Raw genomic sequence first — 20,877 nt, 5'->3', positions numbered from 1 at the left:
AGTAGAGACACCCACCAACACAGCAGCAGAGGAAATGAAATCGATCTATGGAAAGAGACTGAAAGTACAGCGGTCACCGGTGAATTCTCCATGAACCTCAGGGCCTAGTGTCAAGAATGAGAAGGAAGTAAGAAGTATGGCGTTAGAATGTACCCCAGCAGAGAATAACGCAGAAGCATGGGAGAACTGCAACAGTTCTCTTAGACAAGAATTCATCTTGAAGATGCAACTTTTAGAGGAAGAAGCGTTTGGAAAGTGCAAGAAAGTCCTTCGCCAAATGCGAAGGCAGAAAAATATTAGCAGGGATGTCCAAAATAGTGTGTCATAGATAGAGGAGCTCCTGGACATTATAGAAAGCTACTAAAAAATTGGGGAGAAGCAGACGCAGCTATGCAGGCCAAGAACAGCAGAGACTCCTACGACATCAAATAACATGTCGATGCTTTCTACGGCGCAAAACATGGAGAGCGCACCGAGTCCAGTCAATGAAAACCCTGGGACGTATAAGAAGGACAAAGCTGAAAACGGCTGAAAAGAAAAAGCCCGAAAAAAAGGCAAGGACTGCGAATAGGACCCAGCGTTGAAATCCGCAAGTGCGCACAACTAGGCAGCGACCGAAGGCTGTGATAATAAAGCCGAAAAAAGGGCTTAGGGACCTTAGGCGATCTGCGAAACCGGAGTAAGCCGAAGTAGCCACCCGCTCCGTCCCCAAAACAAATACGGGTGAAATTATCTTCGTGATGGCCAGAGGTGGAAATAAAGAGGTGTTAGAGATCCGCGACCTGGACTCCCTCTCCACCGCCAAAGAGATCGCTGATGCAGTGATCAAGGCAAAGGGAACAACAGCTGAAGAAGTGACTGTGCAGCTAATTTTGGTTAGATTGAAAAGAGGGTGCGGATATGATGAGTGCGACGTACGGCAGGATGATGATACAAATCACAATCATGCTGATTTTCATTGCAGTTTTAACGCCTGGATTAAGGGGATTTCGCAAAATTGGCTTGTTTTAGTGCTTTTGATCCCAGGTGCACATAGCTGAACTTTGACCAGCCAATTGATTTTAATATAGTCAATAATGTATTTTTTGCTCCACAAACGTACATCCGTAGGGGATTTGTTTTACCCTCTTCTAAATTAGTGCATTTTTTTGTAACACCCAAATACAAGAGAGATAGACCTATTGATAAGTACCATACCGATTGACTCAGAATCACTTTCTTATTCGATTAAACTATGTCCGTCTGTCTGGCCGTCGGTTTGTCCGTCTGTCTTTCCATGTTAATTTGTATAAAAAGTATGGGTGGCAATTTCACCAGATCATCTTAAAATTTGGCACAGACGAAGTAACTAAAAAACAGTCAAGATTTGGATGTAGTTTTATATATTGGCTACCAGCCGACTTTGGCTTTTCCTTACTTATGGATTTGGAAAAGCTGTTAAATGCGATATCAATAACTTTGAAATAGCTAATGATTGGAATCGTTGCGTAATCGACTATCACATTGAACTACCAGCATATTAGAGAATTTTTGGCTTGCAGCGAAACAATAACGGCCAAAACTTGCAACCAAACAAGATTGATACAATTTTTATGCCTCCAGAAGGTCGTGGAGTGAAAATTAGATAGAAAGAAGATATCACCATATCGTGGGAGACACTCGCCTTCACTCCACATGTCAAAGCATGCAAATTTTCCCATGAACATGTTTTTAAGGAACAGGGAAAACTTCTTACATATTAATGATTGCTGTTCGATTCAAATTCAAGCTTAAAGATAAGGGACCTCCATTTAATAGCCGAGTTCGTATTAAGAGGTCAGCTAATGCAAGAAGACGAAGAATGTTTCGAATTGTTTTCAATTCAAAGGTTTTATTAGAAGTAACAAGAAGATTTTTCACAAATGAAAAATATGTATACTATGTGAGAAATTACTTCAAAGACTACCTTGGTAAAACATAAAAAATAATAAATGAAAGTGACAAAGTGTTATTGTTAAAGTAAATCCAATACCCCTTCTCAATAACACTATATTAATATTATTTAATTAATCCGACAAGTTCTTTGAGTGTTCTCAATTTTATGTTGCCTAATGGCTTAGTTAACATATCGGCAATCATAGTAGCCGTAGGACAGTACTTATATTCTATTTCATTGGAATTCTTAACATCTTTAATATAAAAGTATTTAATATCAATATGTTTGCAGCGTGGGTTAATTCTTTCCGAGTCTAGTATTTTTAGACAGCTTTGATTATCTTCAAATATAAGTGGCTTTTCGATAAGATCAATTTTGAAATCCTTCAGCAATTGCTGCAACCATATACACTCTTGTGTTGCTTCCGCAAGTGACACCAACTCTGCTTCAGTTGATGAAAGTGATACGATGTTTTGTTTTCGGCTTGCATAGCTGATAGTGGCTTGACCAAGTTTGAATAAATATCCACTAGTTGACTTGCGATCTTTGTTGTCACCTGCCCAATCGGCATCTGCATAACCCGTCAACTTTACGTCTTTTGTGCCTACACAAAGCTTTTCACATCGAGTCCCTTTAAGATATTTGAACACACGTTTCACTTCATTCCAATCCCTTTTGGACGGCTTGCTTACTTTGCGCGATAAAATAGAAACGGCAGCAGAAATATCTGGCCTGGAATTACCAGCCAAGTAAAGTAGTGAACCAATAGCCATGCGATATTTGTTGTCGGTTTCCAATAAATCTTCATCTTTTATTTCTTTGAAGTAGCCTGTATCTAGCGGGATAAGTGATGGTTTTGCTTTATCAAGGGCATACTGGTTAATAATTTTGTCTATATATCTAGTTTGTGATATATAAAATAATCCATTATCATCTCTTGATACCTCCATCCCTAGATACAATTTAAGTTCTCCCATGTCTGTTACTTTGAATTTTGACGATATATAAGATATTACTTCTTGAACAATATCATCGCAGTTGGCTGCTACAAGTATATCATCTACGTACACTAGGACGTATACGTAATTACCAGACACTTCCTTCACGTACAAACAATTATCCGCTTTTCCCCTTCTGAATCCGAAATTTGTGAGCACATCATTAATTCTTTGATTCCAACATCTAGCGGATTGTTTGAGCCCGTAAATACTTTGGTTTAATTTACAAACCAGATTCTCTTTTCCTTCCTCGATGAAACCTTTTGGCTGTTTTATAAAAATTTCTCTGTCAATATTCCCGTTCAAAAACGCCGTTTTTATATCAATGTGATGAACTTTCAAATTGTTATGTGAAGCAACAGCAAGTAATGTTCGAAAGGTTGTGTGTTTCACAACTGGAGCAAAAATATGGTCGTAGTCTTCACCATATTTCTGTGAAAAACCTCTTGCAACAAGTCGTGCCTTATATCGACTTCCTCCGTCAACCAAAGTTTTTATTTTAAAAATCCATTTGCAACTTATAGCTTTTCTGCCTTTGGGCAATTCTACCAAATCCCAGGTGTTATTGTTGTACATGGACTGGATTTCATCTTTCATCGCAAGAATCCACTTTTCTTTCTCTGGATGGTTCATAACTTCCTCGTACGTTTGAGGTTCTGATTTCATTGCTGTCATATTCGCTTCATATCGCTTGGGCTTCTTACCTTTTGTTGACCTTAGTGAAACCCTTTTTGGGATAACTGCATCTTCTTCTTCATCTTCTTCGGAAGTAAATGAATCACTTGCGGTTTCGAATGGTTCATCTCCTGATGCAATTTCGATGGCATCTGGTATCTCATTTATAACTTTTTCGTTGTCATTTGGTGTTTGCCCGATTTCGCAATTTTCTTCGAATGTAGTTTCAGCAAATTCAACTTTCGACTTGTCTTCTTCCAAAAAACTAACGTCTCTACTTATGATAATGGTGTTATCATTGGGATCCAGCAGACGATAACCTTTTGTTTCATCAGAATATCCCACGAAGATGTATTTTCTTGCAACAGCATCCAGCTTTTGGCGCTTCTTCTTTGTGACGTGAGCATATGCAACAGAACCAAAAATCTTAATATGTTTCATGCTTGGCTTTTTCGAATGTCATTCCTCATAGGGTGTTACTTCGGTTGCAAACGTTGGTTGCTCAAATTTGACTTTTCATGTTGTGTCTTGAGGGCATTCCAATATGCTTTTGCCGTTGTTAGCTTTCTTATATGAATTTTTTGTGAATCTTCTATGGACAATCCAATCACAGCACGAGCTTTACCATCTTTTAGAGTCCATGCTGCATTCGGGGATTCAGGTATGGCGTCCGTAATATGATTCCACAATTCCCTTTCCAAGAGAACCATTTCAACATTAAATTTCCAGGAATGGTAATTATTGGTACTTAACTTGGGAAATGTTAGTTTTAAATCCATTTTCAGCTTCCTTTTATATTTTTTCTTTGATGATTATTGTTCTGTTCCCGAAAGATTTTAGCGTAGGCCCATAACCTATTAAGAGGTCAGCTAATGCAAGAAGACGAAGAATGTTTCGAATTGTTTTCAATTCAAAGGTTTTATTAGAAGTAACAAGAAGATTTTTCACAAATGAAAAATATGTATACTATGTGAGAAATTACTTCAAAGACTACCTTGGTAAAACATAAAAAATAATAAATGAAAGTGACAAAGTGTTATTGTTAAAGTAAATCCAATAGTTCGAACGGAGTGCCGTAATGCGACACATCTTTAGAAAGAAGTATTCACTTGGCTTTTAGGCATAGCATAGTACAACACAAATTTCGCTAAGAGGTAAACACCACAACTGAACATCTTTTTTGATGTGCGCGCCAGGATTCGAATCCAGACGTTCATTGTCATGGACGGACATGCCAACATCTGCGCTAAGGTGGCCTTCGTAGGGCATGGGCGTTCTACTTCTTAATTCCACATATTGACGATAATACAAATAATTTGCCATCTACCCTTCTAGTCCCTGCTAGGGGACGTATAGGCCATATCCCGAAATACGTGACACGGCTAACTGTATCGAAAGGCTAACAGCCATAACTTGACGTCGCTTAACTTGACCTGATTTAGATTGCAGCCAATATGTCAGTCGTCACTCTATGTCGATACGAGGCACTTCTCCATTAAGACTGGGGAGCAGTAGTACCAGTAGTGCCTTACCCAGTGGGAAAACTAGTAAGGCCTGCTTAAATAAGGCCTGATAATAAGAGCTTCAAGGCCCTCTAATTAAAAAACTGCATGCCTTCTAAAAGTACAACAAAAATTTCGCTAAGAGGTGAACAGCACAACTGAACATTTTTTTTTTTTTTTTGATGTGCGCGCCAGGATTCGAATCCAGACATTCAGTGTCATAGACGGACATGCCAACATCTGCGCTAAGGTGGCCTTCGTAGGGCATGGGCGTTCTACTTCTTAATTCCACATATTGATGATAATACAAATAATTTACCATCTATCCCTCTAGTCCCTGCTAGGGGACGCATAGGCGATATCCCCAAATACGTGACACGGCTAACTGTATCGAAAGCTAAACAGCCACAAGTACGGTCCCTTAACTTGACTTGATTTAGACCTCAGCCAATATGTCAGTCGTCGTGCCATGCAGAACGGCACTTGGAAATTCTCCATTAAGATTGGGGAGAAAAATTTTGACAAGGGATGCCTCTATGCATTTCCTCTGAAGTACACCTTAAAATATTGTTTGCCCAAAAAGTAATTGCGGATTTTTCATGTAGTCGGCGTTGACAAATGTTTTCACAGCTTGTGACTATGTAATTGCATTCTTTCTTCTGTCAGTTATCAGCTGTTACTTTTAGCTTGCTTTAGAAAAAAAATGTAAAAAAAGTATATTTGATTAAAGTTCATTCTAAGTTTTATTAAAAAAAAAATCCGCAATTACTTTTTGGGCAACCCAATATGAAGCACATGTGATCGTATATTGGATTTGTGATGTTTTGAGCAGTAAAGGCTATCTATTCACCGTGAAAGGCAAATACTAACCTGGCAATGTCAGTCAATGTTAAAAAAAAATTATAACAAGTATAAGCGTGCTAAGTTCGGCCGGGCCAAATCTTGAGAACCCACCACCATGGATTCTGTAAGAATATGGGAACTATGTCTAGCTATAGACCGAATTAGACCGTACTTGGTGCAGTTGTTGAGAGTCATAACAGAACACCATGTACAAAATTTCAGCCAAATCGGATGAAAATCGCGGCTTCCAAGGGCTCAAAAATTCAAATCGGGAGATCGGTTTATATGGGAGCTATATCAGGTTATAGACCGATTTGGACCGTACTTGGCTCCCTTGTTGGGATTCATAACAGGATACCAAATTCGGATGCAAATTGAGGTTTCCAGGGGCTCAAGAGGTCAAATCGGGAGATCGGCTTATATAGGAGCTATATCAGGTTCTTGACCGATTTGGTCCGTACTTCCCCCAGTTGATGGAAGTCATAACACTAAGTGCAAAATTTCTGCCAAATCGCACAAAAATTATGGCATCCCGATTTGGACCGTACTTAGCGCAGTTGATGGAAGTCACAAAATGTCTGCCAAATCGCACAAAAATTCCGGGATCCAGGGGCTCAAGAAGTCAAATCGGAAGATCGGTTTATATGGGAGCTATATCCAAATGTGAACCGATATGGCCCATTTGCAATCCTCAACGACCTATATCAATATAAAGTATCTGTGTAAAATTTCAAGCGGTTAGCTCTACGCGTTCGATCGCTTTAGTGATTTCGACAGACGGATGGTCGGATGGACGGACGGACGAATGGACGGACGGACGGACGGACGGATGGACGGACGGATGGACGGACGGATGGTCGGATGGACGGACGGACGAATGGACGGACGGACGGACGGATGGACGGACGGATGGACGGACGGATGGACGGACGGATGGACGGACGGATGGACGGACGGATGGACCGACGGATGGACGGACGGATGGACGGACGGATGGACGGACGGATGGACGGACGGATGGACGGACGGATGGACGGACGGATGGACGGACGGATGGACGGACGGATGGACGGACGGATGGACGGACGGATGGACGGACGGATGGACGGACGGATGGACGGACGGATGGACGGACGGATGGACGGACGGATGGACGGACGGATGGACGGAGGGATGGACGGACGGATGGACGGACGGATGGACGGACGGATGGACGGATGGACGGACGGATGGACGGACGGATGGACGGACGGATGGACGGACGGACAAATGGATGGACGGACGGATGGACGGATGGATGGATGGACGGACGGACGGATGGACGGACGGATGGACGGACGGATGGACGGACGGATGGACGGACGGATGGACGGATGGACGGACGGATGGACGGACGGATGGACGGACGGATGGACGGACGGATGGACGGACGGATGGACGGACGGATGGACGGACGGATGGACGGACGGATGGACGGACGGATGGACGGATGGACGGACGGACGGATGGACGGATGGACGGATGGACGGACGGACGGATGGACGGATGGACGGACGGATGGACGGACGGATGGATGGATGGACGGACGGATGGACGGACGGACGGATGGACGGACGGATGGACGGACGGATGGACGGACGGATGGACGGACGGATGGACGGACGGATGGACGAAAATGGCTAGTTCGAGTCAAAATTTCTAGACGATAAAGAATTTATATACATTATGGGGTCTATACTTTATGGGGTAAACGGAATGACTAGATCCCAACCTATCGTGGTGGGTATTAAAATGAAATTTGGAGACTAGACCTCGCGGATGAAAAACAAGCTTCAACATTAAAATGATTTTCTCCAACATTTTTGGAAATCTACAGTTTCTTTACCATAGGAACGTTTTAATATTCGGTTTGCTACACATCGAAATGCCCATTTCCGACGACGTCGGTCAATTGTTATCTCAATACAGCCTTTAAACTTGAAAACACCGATCCTTATTACATGTGGTGCAAGCTAGACCATATTTGAGTAAATATAAAAGCTTTATCTCCTCAACTTTACAAAAATGTAAACAGATTTTTCCCATGAAGGGTCGAAAAACATTTGCAAAATGTTCCATAGTTTATTAGGATGCATTTCATATTTTTCCAATACTTATGAAACTATTGGCGACAACTTCAAACGCAATAAAGCCCCGGCCCCCAGCAAAACTTATAATGAAGTTGTTCAAATATTTTCTAAAACGCAATTTTTTCCTCTATTCCCAAGCCACCACCCATAGAAACCAAATCAATTTCATTAAAAAAAAAGGAAGCCTTCAAAGTATGCCACTGATGTATAATTCAATTGCAGCTAGGAAGAGGGACTGGGGGCAAAGCGGATATTAATAAAAGAAAACTTATTAGGACGCGCAATTGAATTGACCAAAAGGCCAATAAAGGCAACATCAGCAACAGCAGCTGTTGATCGCCAATTGGATGGCGTGATGGCAATGGTGTTGGCGATATGGACCACAACATGGCCACAATTGAGAGAAATAACATGGAATTTAATTAAATTGTTTGAATTGAATGTCAGGTAAATGAAAACCCAATCGCATATTGGTGGCAACTCATTGATGGTGGTCAGCAATACAGCATGGCCACGTACCACACATCCGTAATGGCCAAGAGCATAAGCATGAAAACACTCAACCCAACACTAAAGCAATGCATGAAGCAGGAGTATGCTTGCTCTGCTGGCGTATGTGCTAGCTAGCTAGTAATACATCCGTATCATCCCAAGCAGGCAGGCAGGATTCTTTGCAAACCAATTTATCCTTACCTTCCGTTTCCCGTGTTGGTGTGCAATGCCAGCATATACACTTGATTTCCGCTTGGAGCTTGTTAACGTTTATTTGAAAATCAATTTATTTATTTTTTCAATTCGCGTTTTTTTTTTATTTTTGTTGTCGCGGTACCGCTCTTTGCTGCTATTGGAGGGAGCTAGGGTAAGAGTGGCTATGTTTGATTTTTTTTTTCAATTTTCTTCCCTTTTTTGTTTTGCTCAAAATAGCTCAGCGTTATTTTATGGCATCACAACCAAAGTGGAGAAGGACCATGAGTGGGTGTAATTGTATGTTGCCATATCTATAATTCAATACACGTTTTCATAACAAAATAAATAGAAAATAAAAAAAGAACGAAAACGAAAACTCCAAACGGAATTGAATGTATAGAAATGCAGCAACAACGATGCTTAGCGGCAGGGGCCATGAGACACTGAACACCCGTGAAAAATAGCAGAATTCCAATTGCGCTCAAGAGGAAAAGTAAACTTTACTTGCGAGAAGTCACTAGCGAGAGCACAAAGGAAGCCAAGAACAAAAACGCAAAGAACGAACTTGGTAAACTTACTAAATGTAAAAGCAAGAAAAAAAAGTTGTAAAGTCAAAAGATTTTTAAAACAAGATTTTTATAAGATTCTTTCTTAAGCTGCTGCCAGCGATGGTAAAGCTAAAGCCATAAAACAAGCAGTGCCAGCCAAGAAGTCCATGGGCAAGCACAATGAAAGCGCATGAATGGCGCACGCACGGAAATTTTAGTTTCCTAGCCAAGGACACTCAGAGAAAAACTTTAATAAAACGAAATTTTACATAATTTCTCCTACGACCTCCGATTTCTCTTCCTTACCGTCTAGAGGGCGCTATCGTTCAAGAATCTAAACTGTGTATAGACATATATCTCAATTTTCGAAGGCTGTAACGTGATTACAACAGACTGACAGACATCGTTAAATCAACTTAGAATTTAACGACGATCCAGAATACTTGTGATTCGATTTTTTGTCAATGGAATCACTAAATTATCATACCTCCTTTCTATGGTGGTGAGTTTGTTGCTTAGTTTCTGCCTAAAAACAGAACTTGACAAATGCCATCAATGGTAGATGGTACACAAGATGCGGCCCTACCGCACTCAGCTCGAACACGCATGGGAGAAGGCATTGTACAAAATTTCTGCCAAATCGGATTAGAATTTCGCCCTCTAGAGGCTCAAGAAGTCAATATCTCAGATCGGTTTATATGACAGCTATATTAGGTTATGTACCGATTTGCGCCATACTTAACACAGTTGTTCGAAGTCATAACAAAACACCTCATGAAAAATTTCAGCCAAATCGGATGAGAATTGCGCCCTCTAATCAACTCAAGATCCAAGATCGGTTTATATAGCAGCTATATCAGGTTATGAACCGATTTGAACCATACTTAGCACAGTTATTGGAAGTGATAACAAAACACCACGTGCAAAATTTTAGTCAAATCGGACGGGATTTGCGCACTCTAGAGGCTGGAGAACTCAAGATCCAAGATCGGCTTATATGGCAGCTACATCAAAACATGGACCGATTTGGCCCATTTACAATTCCAACTGACCTACACTAATAAAAAGTATTTGTGCAAAATTTCAAGTGGCTAACTTTACTCCTTCGAAAGTTAGCGTGCTTTCGACAGACAGACGGACGGACAGACGAATGGATATGGTTAGATCGACTAAAAATGTCATGACGATTAAGAATATATGCACTTTATAGGGTCTTAGATGCCTATTTCGAGATGTAACAAACAGAATGACGAACTTAGTATACCCCCATCCTATGGTGGAGGGTATAAAAAAAATAATTAATTTCATTTTGGAGCGGAGTGGATTTTGAGATTAGAAACCGCTCCGAGTTCAACAAATTTCGCTCCCGCTCTACTCCCACTCCGGTAAAAATAGGCCTTCTCCTGATCCTGATAGGCCATAGTCTGATCTGGATTATAATCTGTTCGGATGATGGATGAGGCTTAATACAAATTCCACCGAAATCGGGTAATAAATGCAGTTTATGGGTTTGAGATTCTTATCGGCAGATTGGTCTATATGACAGTTATATCTAAATAGAGACCGATCTGAACCATATTTGAGCCTGATATTGGGATTCTTTAATCAACTCACAATTTCAAATCTCTGTGAATTCGGGTAATAAATAAAGTTTTTAATCGGCAGAGCGATCTATGTGACAGCTAAATCTAAATATAATGCGATCTAAACCATATTTGGGTCGGATGAAGGGAGGCTTAAAGCAACTTATTGTTCCAAATTTCAACGAATTCGGTAAAATAATAATGATTTAATGGCTTTCAGATCCTTAATCGACAGGATCGGTCTACATGGCAGCTATAACCAAATATGGTCCGATTTAGCCCGCATTTAACCTGCACGCAAAATGACGTATGTGAGCCAAATTTTAGCTCAATATCTCAATATTTGAAGGCTGTAGCGTGATTACAACCGACGGAAGGACAGACATACGGAGACCGTAAAATCGCCTTAGAATTTTACGACGATCCGAAAAATGTATACCTTGTAGGGTCGGAAATGGATATTTCAAAACGAAATGACTAAATGCATACACCTCCTACCCTATGGTGGTGAGTATAAAAATAAAATAAAAAAAATAATAAAAAAAAAATAAAAAAAATTAATAAAAAAAAAATAATAAAACAATGGGGCGGACCCTCCCCCTTACCCTAATTTTCAGAAACGCCAGATCTCGGAGATGGGTGGTGCGATTTAAGCGAAATTTTGTATGCCCTCATATAGAACCCTAAAAATAAAAATTTGGTATCCAAATTTCGGATGGGGTACCTAGGGGGGCCGCCCTACCCTAAGACCTACCAAACATATATTTAGACCAATCACGACAATATGGGACTCAAATAAAAGATATTTAGGGTACCTAGGGGGGCCGCCCCACCCTAAGACCTACCAAACATATATTTAGACCAATCACGACAATATGGGACTCAAATAAAAGGTATTTAGGATAAGAAAACGTATCTGATATCCAATTGTCGGACCAAGTGCTAGGGGGACCACCCCAAAGCCCTAAAACACCCTTAAATCGGACATATTTACCGACCATGGCAATATGGGACTCAAATGAAAGGTATTTGCGAGTAGAATACGAATCTGATATCCAAATGTGGGAACACGTTTCTGGGGGTCCACCCCTTCCCCAAAATACCCCTAAATCGGCCATATTTACCGATCATGTCAGTGTCGACATTAAATGAAAGGTATTGGGGGGTAGAGCAAGAATTGATACCCACTTTCGGGACCAATTTTCTGGCCGTCAACCCCTTTCCCATAATACCCCACAATCAGCAATTTTTTAGTGACCATCGCAAAATGTGGCTCAAATAAAGGTATTTGGGAGTAGAATACGAATTTGATATCCAAATTTAGGACCATGTATTTAGGGAATCACCCCTTCCCCAAAACACCCCGCAAATGGTAAAAAATTTTCGACCATGACAATATCTGGTATTTAAGATTAGAAAACGAATTTGATAATCTTTTGGGCCATGTGTTTGGGGGACGCCTCATCGTGTAAACTCCCCTAAACCAATGGCAATATGGGGTTTAAATAAATGGTTTTTGAAAGAAGAGCACGATGCTGATATTTTTTCAGGGCCAAGTGCCTGGGAGACCAACTCACCCCCTAAAACACCCCTAAATCAGATATGATGAGAGTAGCGGGCTGAAGTAAAGTATTTTAAGAATGGAGTACACCTTACATCCAAACTGGAATTCGTAGATCAATAAAGATCATATGGGATTCGGACAAAGGCACCTATGTTATTAAATTGTTAGTCAAGCGCTATACTATTTTCGTTGCATGTTTTTTCACTAAAAGCTCTTTAATTGTTGAGAATAAATATTCCAATGAAACTTTTGTTCCATATAAAGTAAAAGAAGGCGCCGCGGAGCGGTCCCGGGTCAGCTAGTCTAAAATAAAATGAAATAAAATGTAAAACAAGTAAAATTGAATTAAGTTCGGCCGGATCGAACTTTGGATACCCACCACCTCGGGTATATATGTAAACCAAATTCGGCACATTTTGCTGAAATTTTGCCCCATGACTTTTACTATGGTCGCCAAGTATGGCCCAAATCGGTTTATAACCTGATATAGCTCCTCATATATATCCATTATCCTTGTTTGCCTATAAATAAATACCAGGCAAAGAACTTGGCGGCGTGGCCAAAGCCAGCACGCTATTGATTGTTTCGATAATAACAAAATTTCTTTGAGTGTTTTGCACAGCACAGTTACACACAACAACAACTTTATTTCCTCAAAGCAAACTTATCTTAGCATGTTGTCCTTAGATTTTCTACACGAGCATTAGTAGTGACAAAAATCCTCTAAACTTGTTACTTGCGTTGAGGGGATTTAAAGAATGCAATATTTTTTTTTTGCCGCACATAAATAAGGAAAATGTGACGTGGATGCAATACCTCCAAATGGAATGCAAGAAGGGAAAACCAAATTAAAAGAAAAAAAAAGTCAACCATAAGATTGAGGTCTTGCAACGTTAATGCGAACATTTCTGTGGCTTTTTTCAGCAATTTCCAACAACGAAACGGATATATTGGCTAAAACTTAATTTCACTTTTTGTGCTAAAGTTCAGTTTAGAAAACTTAAACATTGACTTCCAGCATTGAAGGTAGGAGAAGTCAAAGCTTTAAATAGAAACTTATACATATGTCGTGGATTAGTTTTGGAAGTGATGTGGTGATAAAAAGAGTGAAAAAATCCACTACATATTACTTCCCCCTATTATTTGCTTAGTCCTTTGGTGGGCAACCAAGAATCAATGCTTGCTTTCAATGACTTCGTCAATAGCTATAAACTTTTCACTTTTTAACGCCAATAGTTTTTTTTTTTTTTTTGATTTTATTTCATTTGGAAATGGATTTGAAATGTTCACTCTCCAACTTCCTCTCTTTATGTCTCTGTCTGTTGTCCTTGGGGAGGCAAAAAGGTTTTGCTTGATTTTCAGTTTTATTCGCTGATATGCAAGCAATCTAACTAAGTTTACTTTGCCTTTCACTACGTATTTGTGTTGAGTGGCATCAGTGGCAGTGGCAGTGCCAGCACTACTAACATCACTACTATGGTCTACTTATTGGCATTAGTTTTGGTGTGCAAGTGGCCATAGTAAGGAGCATGTAGAACAAACTGACTTCACATTATTTGATAAGTTCAGTTGCCGTGAAGTTATTCGTCTTCGTTTTCCTTTCCTTTTTTTTCGCTCTATTTTCTTCTTTTCACTTCAATCTTTTAATCAATAAGATTTTCTGGTATTTGTTTGCAGTTAAAATCAAAGTTTTTTTTTTTTTTTTTGCCTTTGGGACTTGATCAGAAAAAGATATAAAAACCAATTGAATAAGAAAACAAGATTTAAAGTTAAACGAACCGAAAGTTCTAAATTAAGCCAAAGTTAAAGTAAAGAAATTCAATAGAATTCGGAGTAGGAGGTTTTTTTTGTGGAAAAGGAGGTCAAGAGATTGTTTGAAATCGATTAATAATAGAAATTTGATTTAATTGGAAAAGTTTGGCAAAATATTATTTAATTATCAGCATCTATTTCCTGTAGAGCGGCAGATCAGAAGGTCAGGAATAAGCACAGATTGAACTCCAAATAGCCAACAGCTGCGGTGGCGGCATCAGATCGTAGCATATTAAAAGCCCCTCCTGCCTTGGCACTTGTAGTCGCACAACTTGTTGTCACACTAATAAACGAGAAAAGGGCTGATAACCCACAGCACTCGAAGTTCACGTCTTACCAGCCTTTAAGCAAAAGTGGTATTTGCAAATCAGGCACAGACTACAACAGTGTCAACAGTTATCGCATCCAAATCGAGAAATAAAGTCAGCGGAATGACTGCAGTAGCGAGCGAGGGCTTTGCTTACAAGAAGATCGAAAAATCAATGCCATGCACAACGAAGGAGACAAACCGTATGCTAGTAGGGATAGAACCGACATTTCAACCACTTCTACAGAAGATAGGAAGAGAATCATATGTCCCGAAGAGCATAACACTAAGAAACAGCTAAAAAATGAAAAAGAGCTCCCCTCTTTCAAGAAATCTGGGAAGACCAAGCCAGCTCTTAGATGGTCACAAAGAGGGGGCTGTGAGTATTCCTAAGCCTACCACATGGCTCCTAAGCCTAGACTGGAAGAGGTCTACCGCTTTGCTGTCACTGGCTAGAATAGACGTCTAAGTCATTGTATCCCTCATGACAGGTCACTGTCTGATCAGAAAACATGCTGAAAAAACAAAGAGCTCCCCTCTTTCAAGTAATCTGGGAAGACCAAACCAGCTTTTAGATGGTCACAAAGAGGGGGCTGTAAGTATTCCTAAGCCATGTGGTATTCCTAAGCCTAGACTTGAAGAGGTCTACCGCTTTGCTGTCATTGGCTAGAACAGACGTCCCAGTCATTTTGTCCGTCATGACAGGGCACTGTTTAATCAGAAAACATTCTGACAGACTGAAGATTGCCAGTTAAGTCTTTTGCAGAAGCTGTGAGGACATCGAAGAAGAAGAGACTATAGAACACCTTCTGTGTGCGTGACCCGCACTGTCAGTCGAAAGGAGTTCCACTTCTCATTTCTTTGAGAACCTGTCAGATTTAGAAGGCATCTTCCTTCATCTGTTCCTGTGGTTTCACAATGGACAAAAATGTCCAAGTGTGTCTGATGGAAGACTGCCACTTAAATCTAACCTAAGCCAGTTCTTGTAAACAGTGTTAAATAGCCAAGCTAGCCGTTTGAAATTTTGCACAAATACTTTTTATTACTGTAAGTCGGTTGTGATTGTAAATGGGCCATATCAGTCCATATTTTAATATAGCTGCCACATAAACCGATCTTGGATCCTGACTTCTTGAGCCACTAGAAGGCATAATTCTTATTCGATTTGGCTGAAATTCCGAACGACGTGTTTCGTTATGATTTGCAACAACTGAGCTAAGTATGGTTCAAATCGGGCCATAACCTGATATAGCTGTTAAAAAACTGATCTGGGGTCTTGATTTCATGAGCTTCTAGAGAGCGCGATTCCTATCCGATTTGAGTGGAATTCGTGTTTCGTTGTAATATGCAACAATTGTGCTAAGTATGGTTCAAATCGGTCTATAACCTGAAACAGCTGCCATATAAACTGATCTTGAGTCTTGACTTCTTAAGCCTCTAGAGGAGGCAATTATTATCCGATTTGGCTGAAATTTTGCTTGACGTGATTCGTTATGACTTCCACGAACTGTGTTAAGAATGGTCCCAATCGGTCCATACTCTGATATAGCTACCGTATAATTCGATTTTGAATCTTGATTTCTTGAGCCCCTAAAGGGCGATATTCTTATTCGTATTGGCTGCAATTTTACACAATGATTTCTACTATGGTCCCTAACATTCAATTCAATTATTTTCCGAATCGGACCATAGCTTGTTACAGCTCTAATAGCATAGCAATTATTTACTTTTATCCTTTGTTTGCCTACAAAGAGATACTGGGAAGAGAACGCGACGAATGCGGTCTATGGTGGAACGAACTAAGCACTTCTGTTGTTCTTTTTTGGATCAATGGGTTCGCAACTAAACAAAATTGTCGATTTTGGAGTGAAGATCAGCCAGAAGAATTGCAAGAGCTACCAATGCATACAGAAAAAATCACAGTTTAGTGCGATTTATGGGCTGGCGGCATCATTGGACCGTACTTCTTCAAATATGATGGGAATCGTAACGTAACTGTGAATGGTGAGCGCCACTGTGAGATGATATCCATTTTTTTATTACCCAAAACCCAAGATCTTAACTTGCATGATATGTGGTATCAACAAGACGGTGCAACATGCCACATAGCACGCGTAACAATGGACTTATTGAGAGGCGAGTTCGGTGAACATTTTATTTCACATTCGGGACCGATCAATTGGCCGCCTATATCAAGCGATTTAACACCTTGGGACTATTTTTTGTGGGGCAGTGTTAAAGCTCATTTCTACACAGACAAACCAGCTTCAATTGACGCATTGGATGGCAACATTGAAGGATTCGTGAGATACAGGCCGAAATTCTGGAAAGAATAATCCATATTTGGACTAGGCGGATTGATCATTTGAGGCGAAGTCACGGTCAACATTTGCATGAAATAATATTCAAACATTAAATTATATGGACCGATTCAAATAAAGATTTCATAACATTTGTTTGTTTCTCTTTCGAGACGAGCTCAATAATCGGGGATTGCAAATGGAAAAGGAAAGCCAAAGATATCACACATACCACTATGGGACGCGTTTCGTCTTTGGTTTGAAGATTCTTCAACCATTATAGGTGTGATGGCTTCAAGGGCCGTGCGTTGGTATGTTGTATTTGAATCGTATTAATTGCGAAAACGTATCTATGATACAATTACCATATTACCCACGCTCGACAACCCTGTCTATTAGCTGTACTTTATCCCAATGCATGTGTTCTTGTGTAATGACAGACTTTTTTTCTGTGTTGATTATACTACTTCCGCACTACACATGATTCTGTGCATCTGTTGGAAGTTGTATTGATGGCTTCGAACACTAGACAACGGCTCGCTGTTGCTCTGTGTGCCCAGGTCCGAATCCTGGCCGGGCTCTGACGATTTTTTTTTTAATTTTTCAAGTTTTTTGCCTGTTAAGGCGAAGAACATTAAATTTTACAATTTTTGTTTGTTTCTCTTATTCGGAGTTTTATGTTTTTTTTTTCCTAAAAAATTTGCCTGTATCTCTTCAAAAATTATCTTTTATTTTATTTTTTTTTTTATTTAATATTATTTTGTTTTATATTATATTATTTTTTGCCTTATTTTATTTTTTTTTTTATTTTATTTCATTTTATTTTATTTTATTTTATTTTATTTTATTTTATTTTATTTTATTTTATTTTATTTTATTTTATTTTATTTTATTTTATTTTATTTTATTTTATTTTATTTTATTTTATTTTATTTTATTTTATTTTATTTTATTTTATTTTATTTTATTTTATTTTATTTTATTTTATTTTATTTTATTTTATTTTATTTTATTTTATTTTATTTTATTTTATTTTATTTTATTTTATTTTATTTTATTTTATTTTATTTTATTTTCTTTTATTTTATTTTATTTTATTTTATTTTACTTTATTTTTATTTATTTTTTTTTTATTTTATTTTGATTTGTTTTATTGTATTGGTTTGCCCAAAAAGTAATTGCGGATTTTTCATATAGTCGGCGTTGACAAATTTTTTCACAGCTTGTGACTCTGTAATTGCATTCTTTCTTCTGTCAGTTATCAGCTGTTACTTTAAGCTTGCTTTAGAAAAAAAGAGTAAACAAGTAAAAGCGTGCTAAGTTCGGCCGGGCCGAATCTTATATACCCTCCACCATGGATCGCATTTGTCGAGTTCTTTTCCCGGCATCTCTTCTTAGGCAAAAAAGGATATAAGAAAAGAGTTGCTCTGCTATTAAAACGATATCAAGATATGGTTCGGTTCGGACCACAATTAAATTATATGTTGGAGATTTGTGTAAAATTTCAGCCAATTCGTATAAGAATTGCGCCCATTGGGGCTCACGAAGTAAAATAAAGAGAACGATTTATATGGTATCTGTATCGGGCTATAGACCGATTCAGACCATAATAAACAACGTTTGTTGATGGTCATGAGAGGATCCATCGTACAAAATTTCAGGCATATCGGATAATAATTGCGACCTCTAGGGGCCAAGAAGTCAAGATCCCAGATCGGTTTATATGGCAGCTATATCAGGTTATGAACCGATTTGAACCTTATTGGACACAGTTGTTGAAAGTAAAAATAAAATACGTCATGCAAAATTTCAGCCAAATCGGATAGGAATTGCGCCCTCTAGAAGCTCAAGAAATCAAATCCCCAGATCTCTTTATATGACAGCTATATCAGGTTATGAACCGATTTGAACCATACTTGGCACAGTTGTTGGATATCATAACGAAATACTTCGTGCAAAAATTAATTCAAATCGGATAAGAATTGTGCCCTCTAGAGGGTCAAGAAGTCAAGACCCAAGATCGGTTTTTATATGGTAGCTATATCAGGTTATGGACCGATTTAAACCATACTTGGCACAGTTGTTGGGTATCATAACAAAACACGTCGTGCGAAATTTAATTCCAATCGGATAAGAATTGCGCCCTCTAGAGGGTCAAGAAGTCAAGACCCAAGATCGGTTTATATGGTAGCTATATCAGGTTATGGACCGATTTGAACCATACTTGGCACTGTTGTTGGATATAATAAGAAAACACGTCGTGCAAAATTTCATTTCAATCGGATAAGAATTGCGCACTCTAGAGGCTCAAGAAGTCAAGACCCAAGATCGGTTTATATGGCAGCTATATCAGGTTATGGACCGATTTGAACCATACTTGGCACAGTTGTTGGATATCATAGCAAAATACGTCATGCAAAATTTCATTCTGATCGGATAAGAATTGCGCACTCTACAGGCTCAAGAAGTCAAGACCCAAGATCGGTTTATATGGCAGCTATATCAAAACATGGACCGATATGGCCCATTTACAATACCAACCGACCTACACTAATAAGAAGTATTTGTGCAAAATTTCAAGCGGCTAGCTTTACTCCTTCGGAAGTTAGCGTGCTTTCGACAGACAGACGGACGGACGGACGGACAGACGGACGGACATGGCTAGATCGACATAAAATGTCACGACGATCAAGAATATATATACTTTATGGGGTCTCAGACGAATATTTCGAGTAGTTACAAACAGAATGACGAAATTAGTGTACCCCCCATCTTATGGTGGAGGGTATAAAAAAGTATATTTGATTAAAGTTCATTCTAAGCTTTATCAAAAATGCATTTCTTTTAAAAAATCCGCAATTACTTTTTGGGCAACCCCATATTTTGTTCTATTTTATTTTATATTATTTCATTTGCATCTCAATTTGTCTTCACTGTCAATATTTCCCCACTGACAATCAACATGGTTGTCATTACAACAAATTTTGTATTCCTACAAAATTCAACCAATTTCATTAAGTAACAACAAAGTCATTCCTCATCATTTTTAAGCAGTTGTTCTGTTTTTTTGGCTTTCCTTCAACACTTCAGCACGGAAACTCAAGCAACCACATACTTGTCTCAAGAGAGCGTAACTGCAGTATGACATCCTTATGGCATAAGAGAAGTAACTTTTATCCTTTCTGAGGCTTCTTTATTTGGTCTACATTTCAAGAATGCACAATTCAATCATGGATCCCCCTTTCTTTGCCCGAGAATAGCAGCGAGTATGGCGATGTGCAAGTGACGTTCGTAAAATTTACTTTGGATCAATTTCAATGCTTTTTGCCACTTCAGATTCCATTGCCGTATACTTGTGAGAATAGAATATTGGATTGCAACAGCCGGCAGTAGTCAATATACAATTGGCAAGGGGAGGTAAGTAAAGAACGTAACCATCATTGTGTCATAAACATTACATTAGATGTGCACAGACATAAAATGCTACATTATCATGGCAAGGCACTGTCATATGCTGGGAAAATGTAAAGACCGACAGTGTTGTGGAGTTGTGAATAGTTTTATTGATCAGGGTTATTTAGAAGAGGGCCTTTTTAAAAAAAGGTTAGCCACTTTGGTATATAAAAAATCATATTTTGCAGTCATATGGTTGTTAAAATCTTTTGTGTGCAAGTTGTAATTACATTCAGTCTGTGTCCGAAAAACCAAACAGAAGGACAGACGAAATATATACAGACAGAAGTACAGGAAGATGGATAGACAGACAGATTGACAGATAGATAGATGGGACACAAAGCTAGGTAGATGCATGGAAGGACCCATAAACAGACGATGGACAGGCGGAAGGAAGTATTATCGTATTACAGAAAAATTAAATCGACAAACAAACGAGTGGTATGTTGGGCATATGGATGATTCCAAAGTATAGAATAAACACACAAATGCTTCTAAAATTGTTTCCTTGAAAACCCTATTCTCTGACACTCTGTTCTACCTTGATCTCTTCAATCCAAC

The 20,877-nt window shown here is 39.1% G+C and overlaps 1 protein-coding gene across 5 annotated transcripts in view; it reads right to left on the bottom strand.

Moving 5' to 3' along the window:
* Positions 1-20,877, bottom strand: part of LOC106090602 (furin-like protease 2) — a 902,413-nt gene that overhangs the window by 200,404 nt on the left and 681,132 nt on the right. The window lies entirely within an intron of this gene.

Source organism: Stomoxys calcitrans, chromosome 4, assembly GCF_963082655.1.
Source record: "Stomoxys calcitrans chromosome 4, idStoCalc2.1, whole genome shotgun sequence".
NCBI lineage: Eukaryota > Metazoa > Arthropoda > Insecta > Diptera > Muscidae > Stomoxys > Stomoxys calcitrans.
The sequence above is the reverse complement of the archived record's forward strand: the minus strand, read 5'-3'. Positions and strand labels throughout refer to the sequence as shown.